This window comes from Cetorhinus maximus, chromosome 23 (genome assembly GCF_964194155.1).
Source record: "Cetorhinus maximus chromosome 23, sCetMax3.hap1.1, whole genome shotgun sequence".
Classification (NCBI taxonomy): Eukaryota; Metazoa; Chordata; class Chondrichthyes; order Lamniformes; family Cetorhinidae; genus Cetorhinus; species Cetorhinus maximus.
Genome location: NC_135901.1, coordinates 5,863,433 through 5,884,395, shown reverse-complemented (window position 1 = coordinate 5,884,395; position 20,963 = coordinate 5,863,433). Strand labels below are relative to the sequence as shown.

At 40.7% G+C, this 20,963-nt stretch overlaps 4 non-coding genes and 1 gene segment (V, D, J or C); 4 read left to right on the top strand and 1 right to left on the bottom strand.

Annotated features, from left to right (window-relative positions):
• The window catches only part of LOC144698164 (Ig heavy chain C region-like), a 130,457-nt gene that overhangs the window by 95,934 nt on the left and 13,560 nt on the right, over positions 1 to 20,963 (bottom strand).
• Positions 7,589 to 7,661, top strand: trnav-aac (transfer RNA valine (anticodon AAC)). Its single transcript has one exon. It is a non-coding gene; the product is annotated as a tRNA-Val (tRNA).
• Positions 12,000 to 12,072, top strand: trnav-aac (transfer RNA valine (anticodon AAC)). The gene has a single exon. It is a non-coding gene; the product is annotated as a tRNA-Val (tRNA).
• On the top strand, positions 15,196 to 15,268 carry trnav-cac (transfer RNA valine (anticodon CAC)). Its single transcript has one exon. It is a non-coding gene; the product is annotated as a tRNA-Val (tRNA).
• On the top strand, positions 19,204 to 19,276 carry trnav-uac (transfer RNA valine (anticodon UAC)). The gene has a single exon. It is a non-coding gene; the product is annotated as a tRNA-Val (tRNA).

Genomic DNA, 20,963 nt, shown 5'->3' with positions numbered 1-20,963 from the left:
GCACGCATCTGATAAATCCAATTAAAATGCAGAGTATATAGGTCTGCTACAGGTTTATCGATATACATTGATTATCAATCATAAGAAATAGGAACTAGAGTTCCTGGGTCCCCAGTTTGAAACCAGGCAGAAGCATTATCAAAACATATTTTAAGTGTGAGCAATAATTGATCTTTATTTAAATATTAACTGTATGTAATACCTTACAGCCATGTGACATTAGCTCTTTCCCTCTACAGTCTGTACACACTGAAACTAGACAGAATCTATCACTTGTTTCCATTTCCAGTCCTGATGGTTCAGAAAGCTTCCCTCAAAGCTGCATTTGCCAGCTGATTTGTGTAAGATTATTGAAGGCTCCTGCAGCATGATCTCCATCACCAACAGTCGGTCAAAGCTACATTTCAGACAGGGCAACAAATCCATCAACGATTCTGTCTTCCCTGCTCCATCGTGAGTGAGACAAGGAAAAGCAGTAGGATTTTGCCCCACCCTCACCAATCACCCACTGCGAACAGAAAGCAGTGACAGCAACTTCAATCAGCAGATTACTGCCCATCCCTGGGATGCAAGGTACTCCAATATGGGCTAAACCTCCTAATACATCAAGCACAGATTCAGATTATTAACTTTAAACATTGCTGCTGTTTTCCGGAGTGAAGCCCGGCTCTCCATTCCTCCAGTAGTGTCACCGCATTTAAATGGAGTCTGTCTCCATCCCGCTTTGTTAACATCACAGTTGTTGGGTTAGGAGTGAAAACTGCTCTTTTCTTCACTGGAAGAGTGGGAGAGCAGTTTGTAGGTGCGGGTCTGATATGCAATGAATGATGATTGAATATTTTTAAGTCAGAGGTAGATAGATTCTTGTTAGGCAAGGGAATCAAAGGCTATCGGAGTTAGATGGGAATATGGAAATCGAAACACAAGATCAGCCATGACCTTATTGAATGGCAGAGCAGGCTTGAGGGCCGAATGGTCTACTCCTGTTCTTATTTCTTATGTTCTTATGACAGTTTAAAAGTGACAAGTTCCACTCAAGCCCCTGCACCAACAGAACTGCTCAGAGTCACAGAATTAGAATAGTCACTTCCTGGAGGGCTGATAGCATCGGGTCCACATCCGATCAGTTGAGAATGGTCTAATTCATAAGATTACAGGAAGGAAATTAAGGAACTGCACCTGAAATTATCCAAGTCACAGTGAAGAACGAAATGTTTGTCCCGGGTAACGGAGGGGAAGGATTAAGAGTTTTCAGTGTGGGACAGAACTGAGAGCAGAGAGAACTGATTGATACAGAATGGCATCATCATCCCTTTTGTGCTTTTTTCATTCATTCATGGGATGTAGGCAGTACTGCTGGGCCAACATTATATTGGCCATTCCTAATTGCTCTTGAGAACCGAGTGGTTTGCTCAGCCATTTCAGAGTCAACCACATTATTGTGCATCTAGATTCACATGTAGGCCAGACCAGGTAAGGACAGCAGATTTCCTAAAGGACATTTGTGAATTGGATGAGTTTTTAATGACAATTGATGGTTTCATCATTTAGACTTAATTCAAATTTCACCGCCTGCCATGGTGAGATTCAAACACTACCCTGGGCCTTTGGAATACTAGCCCAGTGACAATACCAGTCCGCTGCCCCCTCCATCTCCCCTGCCCCTCCCAACCTACCACAGACCTTCTCTTTTATTCTTTCCTCCTCTCCTCTGTATCTGTTTCAAACCTGTTACATCTCTAGCATTTACCAGTTTTGATGTAGCATAGTGGTATTTTCACTGGACTGGTATTCCAGAGATCTAGGGTAATGCTCTGGTGGTCCAACCATAGCAGGTGGTGAAATTTGAATTCAACAAAAATCTGGAATTAAAAGTCTGCAAAACCCCATCTGGTTCACTAATGTCCTTTAGGGAAGGAAATCCGCTGTCCTTACCTGGACTAGCCTACATGTGGCTGACTCTTAACTGCCCCCTGAAAAAATGGGCAATTTAAGGATGGGCAATAAATGCTGGCTTAGCCAGTGATGCCCACATCCCATGAACGAATGAGGGAAAAAAAACATTAACTCTGTTTCTCTCACTGCCTGCTATTTCCAGCTGATTGAAAAGTCAGGAGTCACTCCGTAAAAAGAACAAAACGGAAGATCTGTGATAGAGAGCGAGGCAGGATGGATTAACTGACACAAGAATGATGGACAGGACAACACGGAGCTGGTGATGGTGGACCCAGGTGGTTCGGAGTCAATGCTTTCTCCATCATGGCCTGAGCTCGATGGCCGGTGACCAAACGTTAAACAAACAAACCATTTTGTGTGAGAAACCTGTCGGCAGTGTCAGTGAACTGAAGGGCAGTAACAGGTAAAGAAATGATCATCAGTGATTTTGAAGGCTTGCTTGTCAGCTTCCCTGGTCAGTCCAACCATTGGAAACCTCCAAACATTCTGGTGACTCAGCACTGCCCTGTTTTCTACACAAATATTTATCCTCTGTAATATTCCAGTCCAGGAAGAAAATTATTTCAAACCAAATGAAGGAAACAAACTATTGAAGCATGCGACCTTGACAGGGCTCTGTTAAACTCCTTAACAAACATTTTCCTCTGTAATATAGCACCCTTGATTGAAGGGTTGTGGCGCAAAAGTAATAAGATTGTATAAATCAACTCGGATATAATGAGATGTTTGATCAGAGAAAAGAACACTTTCGTAAATTAGATATGAGATCAATTGCATAATTACATCATGTTCATATGGTAAAGTATATTAGTCCAAATCGTCATGTGAACCTTGTGAATTAAGGGAAACTAGGTATGGATTCTGCAGAAATGACTTTTTCAAAAGGGAATTCAGCAATTTAATGAAAGGGAGGAATAAAAAACTTGTTTAAGAGAGAGAAACAAATTGTGATTAATTAGTTTCCTCGTTTAAAAAGGGGCCTGAGATCGGATGATGGAAGGGCCTCTGTTGCCATTGTATGGATACATGGTGCTAGGCCATTTTATGATTACATTGTTATATCAGCCTCGCTGCAGCGTTCCCATAAGAGCAGCTGAATTCCATTTCTCCGAAACAGAGACCCAGAGTGCTGCTGCGTTCGAGCACAGTTTCCAGACAGGCTCACTGCAGCCATGGCAGTTTCTGTAGTGTAGTGGTTATCACATTCGCCTAACACGCGAAAAGTCCCCGGTCCGAAACCGGGCAACAGCATTGTTAAAACTTTCTCATTAAATAATTAGGATAATTTGCATCATTGAAACTTACCTGAGTTCCTATGTTATCGGCATATTGCATTTGCTCTCACCGAGGTCATAACATGAATGCAGCAAAATGAGTGGAAATAAATGTTCATATTTCACTGCGCTCACATATTAGCAGTTTGTTCAGTCAACAGAAATTAATGGGTGTTTCGATGCAGATTAACAGTTACTCAACATGTCAATGATGTTTCATAGCAATGTGTGCTCACGGAGGGAACAAATATAATTAATGTATCATTCTCAAACCTGTTCCCTGTAAAATTCTTTGATGATTTTGTTGAAATGCTGACTGTTGTGTTAAATCTCAAATCAGACCCATATCAAGTGCATTACCTGGTGTCTGGCATTCTTTTGCTTGCCAGTCACGTTTGCAATTCGATGTTGTTGTATATTTCAGAGAGTCTCAAGTCAACCGAGGGCTTCAATATCAAATAGAAATATATTAATACCGAATGTTGAATAACGTAAAATAAATTCAGAGTAAAGTTTGTTGAATTTCGTCTTCTGAGGAGGAGAAGGGTGTTAATAATGATTGAGCAGAAAGCATTGCTGCCTGAGACATTTGCTGGACCGAGCATTCTGCATTATGAAATTTAAAAAAAACTGTTTCACCAGGTGAAAACCAAGAGTTGCCTTCCTGTAATAAGTGACCTGACCTCTCAGTCTAACCAGTGGAATCCTCCAAACATTCTGGTAGATCAGCATTGCCCTGTTTCCTAAAGGAAAATATAATCTGTAAAATTACATTCCCAGAACAAAATTAAATGAAACCAACTGAATGAAACTATCTATTTCAGCATGTGATCCTGGCAGGGCTCTGTTTAACTGTAGCAATCATTTTCCTCTTGATATAACACCCTGGTATAATGAGTCGTGGGGCAAAGGTAATTAGATTGTGTAAATACCTCAGAAATAATGCGATGTTTGATCAGAAAAATGAGCACTTTCGTCAATTCGACATGAAATCAAGAGGAAAAGTAAATAATGTTCATATGCATAGCTATGTAAGGAACACAAATCTAAATCTTCACGGCATTGGGTGAGGGAAACAATGTCATTTAAGGCAAACGAGGCACGGAATCTGCAGAAACTCCATTTTGAAAGGGAATTGTGCAATTAATTGATATTCAGAAAAATAACAGGTTTACTAAAAGAGAGAAGGAAACTGAAGTTAATTTGCTTGCTCTTTAAAAAATCTGGCAGAGACAGGATGATGGAAGGGCCCTTGTATGAATACATGGTGTTATGCCATTTTATGATGACATTGTCATATGAGTCTGTCTGCAGCATTCCAAATTCTAGCAGCTGAATTCCATTTCTCCCAACCAAATAGCCAGGCAGCTGCTGAGTGACAGCTCAGTTTAACATTCCAGATAAGATCACTGTCGTGGTGGTTGCCCAGTGTTTCTGTCGTGTAGTGGTTTTCACGTTCGCCTCACACGTTAAAAGCCCATGATTCGAAACCCTAGCAGAAGCATTATCCTATCTCGCTAATCTCGAGAGGGAAATTTGCGTCATTCAGGTTTGTTGTTATATATTACCTGAATCTCGCATGCTACAGAAATGGTGCTTTTGCTCTTACCTGAGCTTTAAAATGAGTGCAGCATAATCAGAAGCGCTGAAATTTCATGACACACTGAATAGAAATAGATGTTCATTTTTTGACTCGGCACATTTTAGCAGTTTGTCCGAACAGCAACAGAATTTAATGGGTTTTCTGTGCAGATTTACATCGTTACCCACGATCTCAAAGACGTCTCATAGTAAAGTCTGCTCATTCGGACAGGCGCAAGCTATCGTGTAATTGAAACAGAAGAAATGATCACATCTTTAAATAATCGGTCTTCAGAATAAAGTAGCAGGAAAAATGGCCCAGGGACTCTTGGAAACCGAGGCGCAGTGCAGACCTGCTGGCTTCCCCCCTGTCTTCTACATGGAGGCGATTTAGGCCCCAGAAGGCTTCTCACCTGGAGCAAAGAGGGATCAAATATAATGAACGTATCATTCTCAAAACTGCTCCCAGTAAAATTTTTGGATTTTGTTTAAAAGCTCACTGTGCTCAATTTTAAAAGAGCACCACATGGTTTGCATTACCTGTTGACTGGCATTCTTTCGGATATCAGTCATGTTTGAATTTCGAGGTTGGTATATATTTCAGAGAGTCTCAATTCCAATGAAGGCATCAATAATAGATCAACTATTAATATTAAATATAGAATAACGGAACAAATACTGAGTAAAGTTTGTTCAATTTCATCTCGCAAGGATAAGACAGATGTTCCTCATGATTGAGCAGAAAGCATTGCACCCGGAGACATTTGCTGGACGGACACGTGTACATGTTGAAACTCAGAGCAAACTGAGGCACCAGGGTGAAACCAACAGTTGTCTTCCTGCAACAAGTGACTTGGACCCTCAGTCCAGCCGTTGCAATCCTCCAAACATTCTGGTAGCTCAGCACTGCCCTGTTTGTTACACAAATGTTTATCCTCTGTAAGATTCTGGTCAGCCATTTTATGATGACATTGTTACATCAGCTTGCTGCAGCGTTCCTGAGAATAGCAGCTGTATTTCATTTCTCCACAACAGAGACCCAGATTAGTGGTTATCACGTTCGCCTCACGCGTGAAAAATCACCGGTTTGAAACCGGGCAGAAACATTATCCAAGCTGGCCAATTTTGAGAGAGGAAAATTTGTGTATGTCAGGTTTGTTGTTGAATGTTACTTGAATCTCACATGCTTCAGGCATGGAGCTTTTGCTCTTACCTGGGCCTTAAAATGAATGCAGCAAAATCAGAAACGCTGAAATTTCTTGAAACACTGAGTAGAAATAGATGTTCCTTTTTTGACTCGGCACGCATTTTAGCAGTTCGTCCAGTCAGCAACAGAATTTAGTGGGTTTTCGATGCAGATTTACATCATTACTCACCGTCTCAAAGATGTCTCATGCTAAAGCGCGCGCATAAGGACAGGCGCAAGCGATGCTGCAATTGAACCAGAGGAAATGACGGAACTGGTACAGAATCACTCCTTTAAATAATCGGTGTTCAGAATAGAATATCAGAAAAAACGACCGAGGGAGTCGTGGAAACCGAGGTGCAGTGCAGATCTGCTTGCTTCCCTCCTGTCTGCTACATGGTCATGGTTAAGCTGCCAGAAGGCTTGTCACCTGGAGGAAAGAGGGATCAAATATAATGAACGCATCATTCTCAAAACTGCTCCCATTAAATTTCTTTCATTTTGTTTAAAAGCTAATTGTGCTCAATTTCAAATGAGCACCACATGGTTTGCATTACCTGTTGACTGGCATTCTTTTGTCTATCAGTCATGTTTGCAATTCGAGTTTGGTGCATCTTTCAGAGAGTCTCAATTCAAATGAAGGCATCAAAAACAGATACAATGTTAATATTAAATATAGAATAGCGGAACAAATACGGAACGAGATTTGTTTAATTTCGGCTGCCAAGGATAAGACGGATGTTCCTCATGATTGAGCAGAAAGCATTGCACCCAGAGTCATTTGCTGGACGGATACGTGTACATTTGAAATTCAGAGCAAGCAGAGGCACCAGGGTGAAACCTACAGTTAGTTCCTGCAACAAGTGAGTTGGACCCTCAGTCCAGCCGTTGGAATCCTCCAAACATTCTGGTAGCTCAGCACTGCCCTGTTTGTTACACCAATATTTATCCTCTGTAAGATTCCGGTCCAGGAACAAAATTATTTCAAATCAAATGAAGTAAACGAACAATTGAAGCATGCAATCTTGGCAGGGCCCTGTTAAACTCCGAAACAAACATTTTCCTCTGTAATATCGCACCCTCGATTGAAGGGCTGTGGAGCAAAAGTAATGAGATTGTAAAAATAGAAAGGTTGAAAAAAATAACACTTTCGCAAATTCGATGAGATCAATTGCATAATTACATCATGTTCATCTGGCGAAGTATATTAGGAACCCAAGTCCAAATCGTCAAGTGAACCTTGTGAATCAAGGGAAACCAGGCGTGGATTCTGCAGAAACGACTTTTTCAAAAGGGAATTCAGCAATTTAATGAAAGAGAGGAAAAAACTGGTTCACTAAGAGAGAGAAGCAAATTGTAATTAATTAGTGCGCTCGTTTAGTGTGCCTCGGATCGGATGATGGAAGGGCCCCTTATGCCTTTGCATGGATACATGGTGCTAGGCCATTTTATGATGACGTTGTAACATCAGTCTCGCTGCAGCGTTCCTGAGAATCGCAGCTGTATTTAATTTCTCTGCAGCACGAACCCAGATTGCTGCAGTGTTACAGCGCAGTTTAGCATTGCGGACAAGCTCCATAAATGTACGGCAGTTTCTGTAGTGTAGTGGTTATCACGTTCGCCTAACACGCGAAAGGTCCCCGGTTCGAAACCGGGCAGAAACATTATGAAAACTTACTCATTCAATAGTGAGGATAATTTGCACCGTTGAAGCTTACCTGAATCTCATATATTACAGGCATAATGCATTTGCTCTCACCGAGGTCATAAAATGCATGCAGCAAAATCAGCACGTCTTTCGATGCAGCTTAACACAGTTACTCACCATGTCAAAGGTGTCTCATTGTAACGTGTGCTCACAAAGACAGACAAAGAGTGTTCAGATCTATTCACCGCATCATTCTCAAGCCTGTTCCCTGTAAAGTTCTTTGATTTTGTTGCAATGCTGACTGTTGGACTGCCTCTCAAATCAGACCCATATCAGGTGCATTACCTGGTGTCTGGCATTCTTTTATTTGCCAGTCAAGTTTGCATTTCGATGTTGTTGTATATTTCAGAGAGTCTCAAGTCAACCGAGGGCATCAATGTCAAATATATTAATACTGAATGTTGAATAACATAAAAAATTGCTGAGAAATGTTTGTTGAATTTCGTCTTCTGATGAGAAGGCTGTTCCGAATGATTGAGCAGAAAACATTGTTGCCTGAGATATTTGCAGGACCGAGCCTTCTGCATTATGAAACTCAAAACAAACTGAAGCACTAGGTGGACACCAAGAGTTGTCTTCCTGTAACAAGCGACATGACCTCTCAGTCTAACGCTTGGACTCCTCCAAACATTCTGGTGGATCAGCACTATCCTGTTTCCTAAAAAAACATATATTCTGTAAAATTACATTCCCAGAACAAAATTATATTAAACCAACTGAAAGAAACGGCCTATTTCAGCATGTGATCCTGGCAGGGCTCTGTTTAATGGTAGCAATCATTTTTCTGCGTGAAATAACACCCTCGATTAACGAGTCGTGGAGCAAATGTATTTAGATTGTGTAAATAACTCAGAAATAATCAGGCATTTGATCAGAAATAGAAGCACTTTCGTCAATTCGATATGAAATCAAGAGATAAGTAAATAATTTTCATATGCATAGCTATGTAAGGAACACAAGCCTAAACGCTCATGGCATTGGTTGAGGGAAACGTTGTTAATTCAGGCAAACTAGGCATGGAATCTGCAGAAACTCCATTTTCAAAAGGGAATGATGCAATTAATTGATATGCAAAAAAATAAGAAGTTCACTAATAGAGAGAAGGAAACTGGGGTTAATTCATTGGCACTTTTAAAAAGCTGACTGAGACAGGATGATGGAAGGGCCATGGTATGGGTACATGGTGCTATGCCATTTTATGATGACATTGTGATATGAATCTGCCTGCAGCATTCCAAATTCTGGCAGCTGAATTGCATTTCTCCCATCCAAAGAGCCAGAGAGCTGCTGCGTGATAGCACAGTTTAACATTCCAGATAGGCTCACTGCAGTTATGTCTGGCCAATGTTTCTGTGGTGTACTGGTTATCACGTTCGCGTCACACGCGAAAAATCACCGGTTTGAAACCAGTTAGAAACATTATCCAAGCTTGCCAATTTTGAGAGAGGAAAATTTGTGTATGTCAGGTTTGTTGTTGAATGTTACCTGAATCTCGCATGCTACAGGCATGGTGCTTTTGCTCTTACCTGGGCCTTAAAATGAATGCAGCAAAATCAGAAACGCTGAAATTTCATGACACACTGAGTAGAAATAGATGTTCGTTTTCTTGACTCGGCACGCGTTTTAGCAGTTCGTCCGGTCAGCAACAGAATTTAGTGGGTTTTCGATGCAGATTTACGTAATTACTCACCGTCTCAAAGATGTCTCATGCTAAAGTGCGTGCACAAGGACAGGCATTAGTGACGCTGCAATTGAACCAGAGGAAATGACAGAACTGGTACAGAATCACTCCTTTAAATAATCGGTCTTCAGAATAGGGTATCAGGAAAAACGACCGTGGGAGTCGTGGAAAACGAGGCGCAGTGCAGATCTGCTGGCTTCCCCCCTGTCTTCTACATGGTCGTGATTAAGGCCCCAGAAGGCTTCTCACCTGGAGCAAAGAGGGATCAAATATAATGAACGTATCATTCTCAAAACTGCTCCCAGTAAAATTTTTGGATTTTGTTTAAAAGCTCACTGTGCTCAATTTTAAAAGAGCACCACATGGTTTGCATTACCTGTTGACTGGCATTCTTTCGGATATCAGTCATGTTTGAATTTCGAGGTTGGTATATATTTCAGAGAGTCTCAATTCAAATGAAGGCATCAATAATAGATCAACTATTAATATTAAATATAGAATAACGGAACAAATACTGAGTAAAGTTTGTTCAATTTCATCTCGCAAGGATAAGACAGATGTTCCTCATGATTGAGCAGAAAGCATTGCACCCGGAGACATTTGCTGGACGGACACGTGTACATGTTGAAACTCAGAGCAAACTGAGGCACCAGGGTGAAACCAACAGTTGTCTTCCTGCAACAAGTGACTTGGACCCTCAGTCCAGCCGTTGCAATCCTCCAAACATTCTGGTAGCTCAGCACTGCCCTGTTTGTTACACAAATGTTTATCCTCTGTAAGATTCTGGTCAGCCATTTTATGATGACATTGTTACATCAGCTTGCTGCAGCGTTCCTGAGAATAGCAGCTGTATTTCATTTCTCCACAACAGAGACCCAGATTAGTGGTTATCACGTTCGCCTCACGCGTGAAAAATCACCGGTTTGAAACCGGGCAGAAACATTATCCAAGCTGGCCAATTTTGAGAGAGGAAAATTTGTGTATGTCAGGTTTGTTGTTGAATGTTACTTGAATCTCACATGCTTCAGGCATGGAGCTTTTGCTCTTACCTGGGCCTTAAAATGAATGCAGCAAAATCAGAAACGCTGAAATTTCTTGAAACACTGAGTAGAAATAGATGTTCCTTTTTTGACTCGGCACGCATTTTAGCAGTTCGTCCAGTCAGCAACAGAATTTAGTGGGTTTTCGATGCAGATTTACATCATTACTCACCGTCTCAAAGATGTCTCATGCTAAAGCGCGCGCATAAGGACAGGCGCAAGCGATGCTGCAATTGAACCAGAGGAAATGACGGAACTGGTACAGAATCACTCCTTTAAATAATCGGTGTTCAGAATAGAATATCAGAAAAAACGACCGAGGGAGTCGTGGAAACCGAGGTGCAGTGCAGATCTGCTTGCTTCCCTCCTGTCTGCTACATGGTCATGGTTAAGCTGCCAGAAGGCTTGTCACCTGGAGGAAAGAGGGATCAAATATAATGAACGCATCATTCTCAAAACTGCTCCCATTAAATTTCTTTCATTTTGTTTAAAAGCTAATTGTGCTCAATTTCAAATGAGCACCACATGGTTTGCATTACCTGTTGACTGGCATTCTTTTGTCTATCAGTCATGTTTGCAATTCGAGTTTGGTGCATCTTTCAGAGAGTCTCAATTCAAATGAAGGCATCAATAACAGATACAATGTTAATATTAAATATAGAATAGCGGAACAAATACGGAACGAGATTTGTTTAATTTCGGCTGCCAAGGATAAGACGGATGTTCCTCATGATTGAGCAGAAAGCATTGCACCCAGAGTCATTTGCTGGACGGATACGTGTACATTTGAAATTCAGAGCAAGCAGAGGCACCAGGGTGAAACCTACAGTTAGTTCCTGCAACAAGTGAGTTGGACCCTCAGTCCAGCCGTTGGAATCCTCCAAACATTCTGGTAGCTCAGCACTGCCCTGTTTGTTACACCAATATTTATCCTCTGTAAGATTCCGGTCCAGGAACAAAATTATTTCAAATCAAATGAAGTAAACGAACAATTGAAGCATGCAATCTTGGCAGGGCCCTGTTAAACTCCGAAACAAACATTTTCCTCTGTAATATCGCACCCTCGATTGAAGGGCTGTGGAGCAAAAGTAATGAGATTGTAAAAATAGAAAGGTTGAAAAAAATAACACTTTCGCAAATTCGATGAGATCAATTGCATAATTACATCATGTTCATCTGGCGAAGTATATTAGGAACCCAAGTCCAAATCGTCAAGTGAACCTTGTGAATCAAGGGAAACCAGGCGTGGATTCTGCAGAAACGACTTTTTCAAAAGGGAATTCAGCAATTTAATGAAAGAGAGGAAAAAACTGGTTCACTAAGAGAGAGAAGCAAATTGTAATTAATTAGTGCGCTCGTTTAGTGTGCCTCGGATCGGATGATGGAAGGGCCCCTTATGCCTTTGCATGGATACATGGTGCTAGGCCATTTTATGATGACGTTGTAACATCAGTCTCGCTGCAGCGTTCCTGAGAATCGCAGCTGTATTTAATTTCTCTGCAGCACGAACCCAGATTGCTGCAGTGTTACAGCGCAGTTTAGCATTGCGGACAAGCTCCATAAATGTACGGCAGTTTCTGTAGTGTAGTGGTTATCACGTTCGCCTAACACGCGAAAGGTCCCCGGTTCGAAACCGGGCAGAAACATTATGAAAACTTACTCATTCAATAGTGAGGATAATTTGCACCGTTGAAGCTTACCTGAATCTCATATATTACAGGCATAATGCATTTGCTCTCACCGAGGTCATAAAATGCATGCAGCAAAATCAGCACGTCTTTCGATGCAGCTTAACACAGTTACTCACCATGTCAAAGGTGTCTCATTGTAACGTGTGCTCACAAAGACAGACAAAGAGTGTTCAGATCTATTCACCGCATCATTCTCAAGCCTGTTCCCTGTAAAGTTCTTTGATTTTGTTGCAATGCTGACTGTTGGACTGCCTCTCAAATCAGACCCATATCAGGTGCATTACCTGGTGTCTGGCATTCTTTTATTTGCCAGTCAAGTTTGCATTTCGATGTTGTTGTATATTTCAGAGAGTCTCAAGTCAACCGAGGGCATCAATGTCAAATATATTAATACTGAATGTTGAATAACATAAAAAATTGCTGAGAAATGTTTGTTGAATTTCGTCTTCTGATGAGAAGGCTGTTCCGAATGATTGAGCAGAAAACATTGTTGCCTGAGATATTTGCAGGACCGAGCCTTCTGCATTATGAAACTCAAAACAAACTGAAGCACTAGGTGGACACCAAGAGTTGTCTTCCTGTAACAAGCGACATGACCTCTCAGTCTAACGCTTGGACTCCTCCAAACATTCTGGTGGATCAGCACTATCCTGTTTCCTAAAAAAACATATATTCTGTAAAATTACATTCCCAGAACAAAATTATATTAAACCAACTGAAAGAAACGGCCTATTTCAGCATGTGATCCTGGCAGGGCTCTGTTTAATGGTAGCAATCATTTTTCTGCGTGAAATAACACCCTCGATTAACGAGTCGTGGAGCAAATGTATTTAGATTGTGTAAATAACTCAGAAATAATCAGGCATTTGATCAGAAATAGAAGCACTTTCGTCAATTCGATATGAAATCAAGAGATAAGTAAATAATTTTCATATGCATAGCTATGTAAGGAACACAAGCCTAAACGCTCATGGCATTGGTTGAGGGAAACGTTGTTAATTCAGGCAAACTAGGCATGGAATCTGCAGAAACTCCATTTTCAAAAGGGAATGATGCAATTAATTGATATGCAAAAAAATAAGAAGTTCACTAATAGAGAGAAGGAAACTGGGGTTAATTCGTTGGCACTTTTAAAAAGCTGACTGAGACAGGATGATGGAAGGGCCATGGTATGGGTACATGGTGCTATGCCATTTTATGATGACATTGTGATATGAATCTGCCTGCAGCATTCCAAATTCTGGCAGCTGAATTGCATTTCTCCCATCCAAAGAGCCAGAGAGCTGCTGCGTGATAGCACAGTTTAACATTCCAGATAGGCTCACTGCAGTTATGTCTGGCCAATGTTTCTGTGGTGTACTGGTTATCACGTTCGCGTCACACGCGAAAAATCACCGGTTTGAAACCAGTTAGAAACATTATCCAAGCTTGCCAATTTTGAGAGAGGAAAATTTGTGTATGTCAGGTTTGTTGTTGAATGTTACCTGAATCTCGCATGCTACAGGCATGGTGCTTTTGCTCTTACCTGGGCCTTAAAATGAATGCAGCAAAATCAGAAACGCTGAAATTTCATGACACACTGAGTAGAAATAGATGTTCGTTTTCTTGACTCGGCACGCATTTTAGCAGTTCGTCCGGTCAGCAACAGAATTTAGTGGGTTTTCGATGCAGATTTACGTAATTACTCACCGTCTCAAAGATGTCTCATGCTAAAGTGCGTGCACAAGGACAGGCGTTAGTGACGCTGCAATTGAACCAGAGGAAATGACAGAACTGGTACAGAATCACTCCTTTAAATAATCGGTCTTCAGAATAGGGTATCAGGAAAAACGACCGTGGGAGTCGTGGAAAACGAGGCGCAGTGCAGATCTGCTGGCTTCCCCCCTGTCTTCTACATGGTCGTGATTAAGGCGCCAGAAGGCATCTCACCTGGAGGAAAGAGGGATCAAATATAATGAACGCATCATTCTCAAAACTGCTCCCATTACATTTCTTTCATTTTGTTTAAAAGCTAATTGTGCTCAATTTCAAATGAGCACCACATGGTTTGCATTACCCGTTGACTGGCATTCTTTTGTCTATCAGGCATGTTTACAATTCGAGTTTGGTGCATCTTTCAGAGAGTCTCAATTCAAATGAAGGCATCAATAACAGATACAATAATAATATTAAATATAGAATAACGGAACAAATACGGAATGAGATTTGTTTAATTTCGGCTGCCAAGGATAAGACGGATGTTCCTCACGATTGAGCAGAAAGCATTGCGCCCAGAGTCATTTGCTGGACGGACACGTGTACATTTTGAAAGTCAGAGCAAGCAGAGGCACCAGGGAGAAACCAACAGTTGGTTCCTGCAACAAGTGAGTTGGACCCTCAGTCCAAACGTTGGAATCTACCAAACATTCTGGTAGCTCAGCAATGCCCTGTTTGTTACACAAATAAGATTCCGGTCCAGGAACAAAATTATTTCAAACCAAATGAAGTAAACGAACAATTGAAGCACACGATCTTGGCAGGGCTCTGTTAAACTCTAGAACAAACATTTTCCTCTGTAACTTCGCACCCTCGACTGAAGGGCTGTGGAGCAAAATAATAAGATTGTAAAACTAGCAAGGTTGAAAAAATAACACTTTCGCAAATTTGATATGAGATCAATTGCATAATTGCATCATGTTCATCTGGCGAAGTATATTCGGAAACCACGTCCAAATCGTCATGTAAACCTTGTGAATTAAGGCAAACCAGGCATGGATTCTGCAGAAACGACTTTTTCAAAAGGGAATTCAGCAATTTAATGAAAGAGAGGAAAAAACTGGTTCATTAAGAGAGAGAAGCAAATTGTAATTAATTAGTGTGCTCGTTTAGTGTGCCTTGGATCGGATGATGGAAGGGCCTCTGATGCCTTTGCATGGATACATGGTACTAGGCCATTTTATGATGACTTTGTTACATCAGTCTCGCTGCAGCGTTCCTGAGAATAGCAGCTGTTTTTAATTTGTCTGCAGCAGAGACCCAGATTGCTGCAGTGTTACAGCGCAGTGTAGCATTGCGGACAGGCTCCGTAATACCACGGCAGTTTCTGTAGTGTAGTGGTTGTCACGTTCGCCTCACACGCGAAAGGTCCCCGGTTCGAAACCGGGCAGAAACATTATGAAAACTTACTCACTAAATAGTGAGGAGAGTTTGCACCTTTTAAGCGTACCTGAATCTCCTATATTGCAGGCACAATGCATTTGCTCTCACCGAGATCATAAAATGCATGCAGTAAAATCAGCACGTCTTTCGATGCAGCTTAACACAGTTACTCACCATGTCAAAGGTGTCTCATTGTAACATGTGCTCACAAAGACAGACAAAGAGTGATCAGATCTCATTAACGCATCATTCTCAAGCCTGTTCCCTGTAAAGTTCTTTGATTTTGTTGCAATGCTGACTGTTGGACTGCTTCTCAAATCAGACCCATATCAGGTACATTACCTGGTGTCTGGCATTCTTTTGCCAGTCAAGTTTGCAATTCGATGTTGTTGTATATTTCAGAGAGTCTCAAGTCAACCGAGGGCATCAATGTCAAATATATTAATACTGAATGTTGAATAACATAAAAAATTGCTGAGAAATGTTTGTTGAATTTCGTCTTCTGATGAGAAGGCTGTTCCGAATGAGTGAGCAGAAAGCATTGCTGCCTGAGATATTTGCAGGACCGAGCCTTCTGCATTATGAAACTCAACACAAACTGAGACACCAGGTGGAAACCAAGAGTTGTCTTCCTGTAACAAGCGACATGACCTCTCAGTCTAACGCTTGGACTCCTCCAAACATTCTGGTAGATCAGCACTATCCTGTTTCCTAAAGAAAGATATATTCTGTAAAATTACATTCCCAGAACAAAATGATATTAAACCAACTGAACGAAAAAGCCTATTTCAGCATGTGATCCTGGCAGGGCTCTGTTTAACGGTAGCAATCATTTTCCTCCATGATATAACACCCTCGATTAACGAGTCGTGGAGCAAATGTAATTAGATTTTGTAAATAACTCAGAAATAATGAGATGTTTGATCAGAAAAATAAGCACTTTCGTCAATTCGATATGATATCAAGAGATAAGTAAATAATGTTCATATGCATAGCTATGTAAGGAACACAAGTCTAAACCCTCATGGCATTGGTTGAGGGAAACGTTGTTAATTCAGGCAAACTAGGCATGGAATCTGCAGAAACTCCTTGTTGAAATGCTGACTGTTGTGCTACATCTCAAATCAGACCCATATCAAATGCATTACCCGGTGACTTACATTCTTTTGTTTACCAGTCAAGTTTGCAGTTCGATGTTGTCTATTTCAGAGAGCCTCAAGTCAAACAAGGGCATCAATATCAAATACATTAATACTGAATGTTGAATAAGGTAAAAAATTGCTGAGAAAAGTTTGTTGAATTTCTTCTGCTGAGGAGGAGAAGTGTGTTCATAATGATTGAGCAGAAACCATTGCTGCCTAAGATATTTGCTGAACCGAGCCTTCTACATTTTGAAATTCAAACAAACAGACACCAGGTGGAAACCAAGAGTTGTCTTCCTGTAACAAGTGACATGTCCTCTCAGTCTAACCATTGGAATCCTCCAAACTTTGTGGTAGATCAGCACTATCCTGTTTCCTAAAGAAATATATATTCTGTAAAATTACATTCCCAGAACAAAATTATATTTAGACAACTGAACGAAACGACCTATTGCAGCATGTGATCCTGGCAGGGCTCTGTTTAACTGTAGCAATCATTTTCCTATGTGATATAACACCCTCGAGTAACGAGTCATGGAGCAAATGTAATCAGATTGTGTAAATAACTCAGAAAAAATGAGATGTTTGATCAGAAAAATAAGCACTTTCATCAATTCGATATGAAAACAAGAGATAACTAAATAATGTTCATATGCATAGCTATGTAAGGAACACAAGTCTAAACCTTAATGCATTGGGTGAGGGAAACGTTGTTAATTCAGGCAAACTAGGCATGTAATCTGCAGAAACTCCTTTTTCAACAGGGAATGGTGCAATTCATTGATATGCAGAAAAATAACAAATTCACTAATAGAGAGAAGGAAACTGGGCTTAATTCGTTGGTTCTTTTAAAAAACTGACAGAGACAAGATGATGGAAGGGCCATTGTATGGATACATGGTGTTATGCCATTTTATGATGACATTGTTATCTGAGTCTGCCTGCAGCATTCCTAATTATAGCAGATAAATTCCATTTCTCCCATCCAAAGAGCCAAAGCGCTGCTGCATGACAGCACGGTTTATCATTCCAGATAGGCTCACTGCATTCATGTCTGGCCAATGTTTCTGTAGTGTAGTGGTTGTCACGTTTGCCTCACGTGTGAAAAATCACCGGTTTGAAACCGGGCTGAAACATTATCCAAGCTTGCCAATTTTGAGAGAGGAAAATTTGTGTATGTCAGGTTTGTTGTTGAATGTTACCTGAATCTCGCATGCTACAGGCATGGAGCTTTTGCTCTTTCCTGGGCCTTAAAATGAATGCAGCAAAATCAGAAACGCTGAAATTTCATGACACACTGAGTAGAAATAGATGTTCATTTTTTGACTGAGCACGCATTTTAGCAGTTCGTCTGGCAAGCAACAGAATTTAGTGGGTTTTCGATGCAGATTTACAACGTTACTCACCATCTCAAAGATGTCTCATGCGAAAGTGTGCGCATAAGGACAGGTGCAAGCGATGCTGCAATTGAACCAGAGGCAATGACAGAGCTGGGACAGAATCACTCCTTTAAATAATTGGTCTTCAGAATAGATTATCAGGAAAAATGACCGAGGGAGTCGTGGAAACCGAGGCGCAGTGCAGGTTTGCTCACTTCCCCACTGTCTTCTACATGGTCACGATTAAGGCGCCAGAAGGCTTCTCCACTGGAGCAAAGAGGGATCAAATATAATGAACACATCATTCTCAAAACTGCTCCCATTAAAATTCTTGCATTTTGTTTAAAAGCTAATTGTGCTCAATTTGAAATGAGCACAACATGGTTTGCATTACCTGTTGACTGGCATTCTTTTGTCTATCAGTCTTGTTTGCAATTCGAGTTTGGTGTATGTTTCAGAGAGTCTTAATTCAAATAAAGGCAGCAATAACAGATACAATATTAATATTAAATATAGAATAATGGAACAAATACGGGGAGTGAAGTTTGTTTAATTTTGTCTGCCAAGGATAAGACACATGTTTCTAATAATTGAGCAGAAAACATTCCACCTGGAGATATTTGCTGGATGGACACGTCTACATTTTGAAATTCAAAACAAGCTGAGGCACCAGGCTGAAACCAACAGTTGCTTCCCTGCAACAAGTGACATGGACCCTCAGTCCAACCATTGGAAACCTCTAAGCACCCTGGTAGCTCAGCACTGCCCTGTTTGTTACACAAATATTTATCCTCTGTTAGATTCCGGTCCAGGAACAACATTATTTCAAACCAAATGAAGTAAACGAACAACTGAAGCACGCGATCTTGGCAGGGCTCTGTTAAACTCTGGAACAAACATTTTCCTCTGTAGTATCGCACCCTCGATTGAAGGGATGTGGAGAAAAAGTAATAAGATTGTAAAAATAGTCAGGTTGAAAAAATAACACTTTTGCAAATTCGATATGAGATCAATTGCATAATTACATCATGTTCATCTCGCAAAGTAAATTAGGAACCCAAGTCCAAATCGTCATGTGAACCTTGTGAATTTAGGCAAACTAGGCATGGATTCTGCAGAAACGACTTTTTCAAAAGAGAATTGAGTAATTTAATGAAAGGGAGAAGAAATGGATTATTAAGAGAGAGAAGCAAATTGTGATGAATTAGTTTTCTCGTTTAAAAAGGGGCCTGAGATCGGATGTTGGAAGGGCCTCTTTTGCCATTGTTTGGAAAAATGGTGCTAGGCCATTTTATGATTACATTGTTACATCAGTCTCAATTCCTGAGAACATCAGCTGTATTCCATTTCTCCGCAATAGAGACCCAGATTGCTGCTGAGTTACAGCGCAGTTTAGCATTCCGGACAGGATCAATGCAACCGCAGCAGTTTCTGTAGTGTAGTGGTTATCACGTTCGCCTTACACACGAAAGGTCCCCGGTTCGAAACCAGGCAGGAACATTATGAAAACTTACTCATGAAATAGTGAGGATGATTTGCGTCTTGGAAGCTTACCTGAACTTTCTATGTTGCAGGCAATATTGCGTTTGCTCTCACCGAGGTCACAAAGTGAATGCAGCAAAATCAGCACCTGCTGAGATTCCATGACACACTTGAGCGGATAGATGTTCGTATTTTACTGCGCTCACATATTAGCAGCTCATTTAGTCAACAAGATAAATCAATGGGTCTTTCGATGCAGCTTAAGAAAGTTACTCACCATGTCAAAGGTTTCTCAGTGTCATGTGTGTTCATAAAGACAGACAAAGAGGGATCAGATCTAATTAACGCATCATTCTCAAGCCTGTTCCCTGTAAAATTCTTTGATTTTGTTGAAATGCTGACTGTTGTGCTACATCTCAAATCAGACCCATATCAAATGCATTACGTGGTGACTTACATTCTTTTGGTTGCCAGTCAAGTTTGCAATTCGATGTTGTTTATTTCAGAGAGCCTCAAGTCAACCAAGGGCATCAATATCAAATACATTAATACTGAATGGTGAATAAGGTAAAAAAATTGCTGAGAAAAGTTTGTTGAATTTCTTCTGCTGAGGAGAAGTGTGTTCATAATGATTGAACAGAAAGCATTGCTGCCTAAGACATTTGCTGGACCGAGCCTTCTGCATTTTGAAATTCAAACAAACTGAGGCACCAGGTGGAAACCAAGAGTTATCTTCCTGTAACAAATGACATGACCTCTCAGTCTAACCATTGGAATCCTCCAAACATTCTGGTAGACCATCACTTTTTCCTAAACAAATATGTATTCTGTAAGATTACCTTCCCAGAACAAATGCATTTTAAACCAAATAAACGAAACAAACTATGCCAGCCTTTAATCTTGGCAGGGCTCTGTTGAACTGTAACAATGATTTCCCACTGTGATATAACACCCTCGATTTGCGGTTTGTGGAGAAAATGTAATTAGATTGTATAAATCAACTCAGAAATAATGAGATGTTTGATCAGAAAAATAAGCACTTTTGTCAATTCGATATGAAATCAACAGAAAAAGTAAATGGTGTTCATATGCATAGCTATGTAAGAAGCACTAGTCTAAATCTTCACGGCATTGGGTGAGGGAAACAGTGTTAATTAAGGTAAACTAGGCATGGAATCTGCAGAATCTCCTTTTTCAAAAGGGAATTGTGCAATTAATTGATATTCAGAATAGTAACAGGTTTACTAAAAGAGGGAAGGAAACTGAGATTAATTCGTTTGCTCTTAAAAAAGCTGATCGAGAGAGGATTATGGAAGGGCCCCGTATGCCATTGAATAGATACATGGTGCTTTGCCGTTTTATGATTACATTGTTATATGAATCTTTCTGCAGCATCCCTGATAATACCAGCTGAATTCCATTTCACCGAAACAGAGACCCAGAGTGCTGCTGCATGACAGCATGGCTTAACATTCCGGATAGGCCCTGGTCAGTCGGACAGCTCACCCTTCATTCTCCCCTGATTCCGTTTCCTAAAGAGTTTGTAAATATTCACAGAACTGGAGACTGGGTTTCCTGCTTTGGTTCCTCCTCCATTTTTCCACCTGCCAACGAACAACATTTTCCAAAATCTCGTCACAATGTTCCGCCTTGCACCATGTTCAGGGGTTAACGCATTCAGTTTTGTAGAAAGATTATAAAGGCC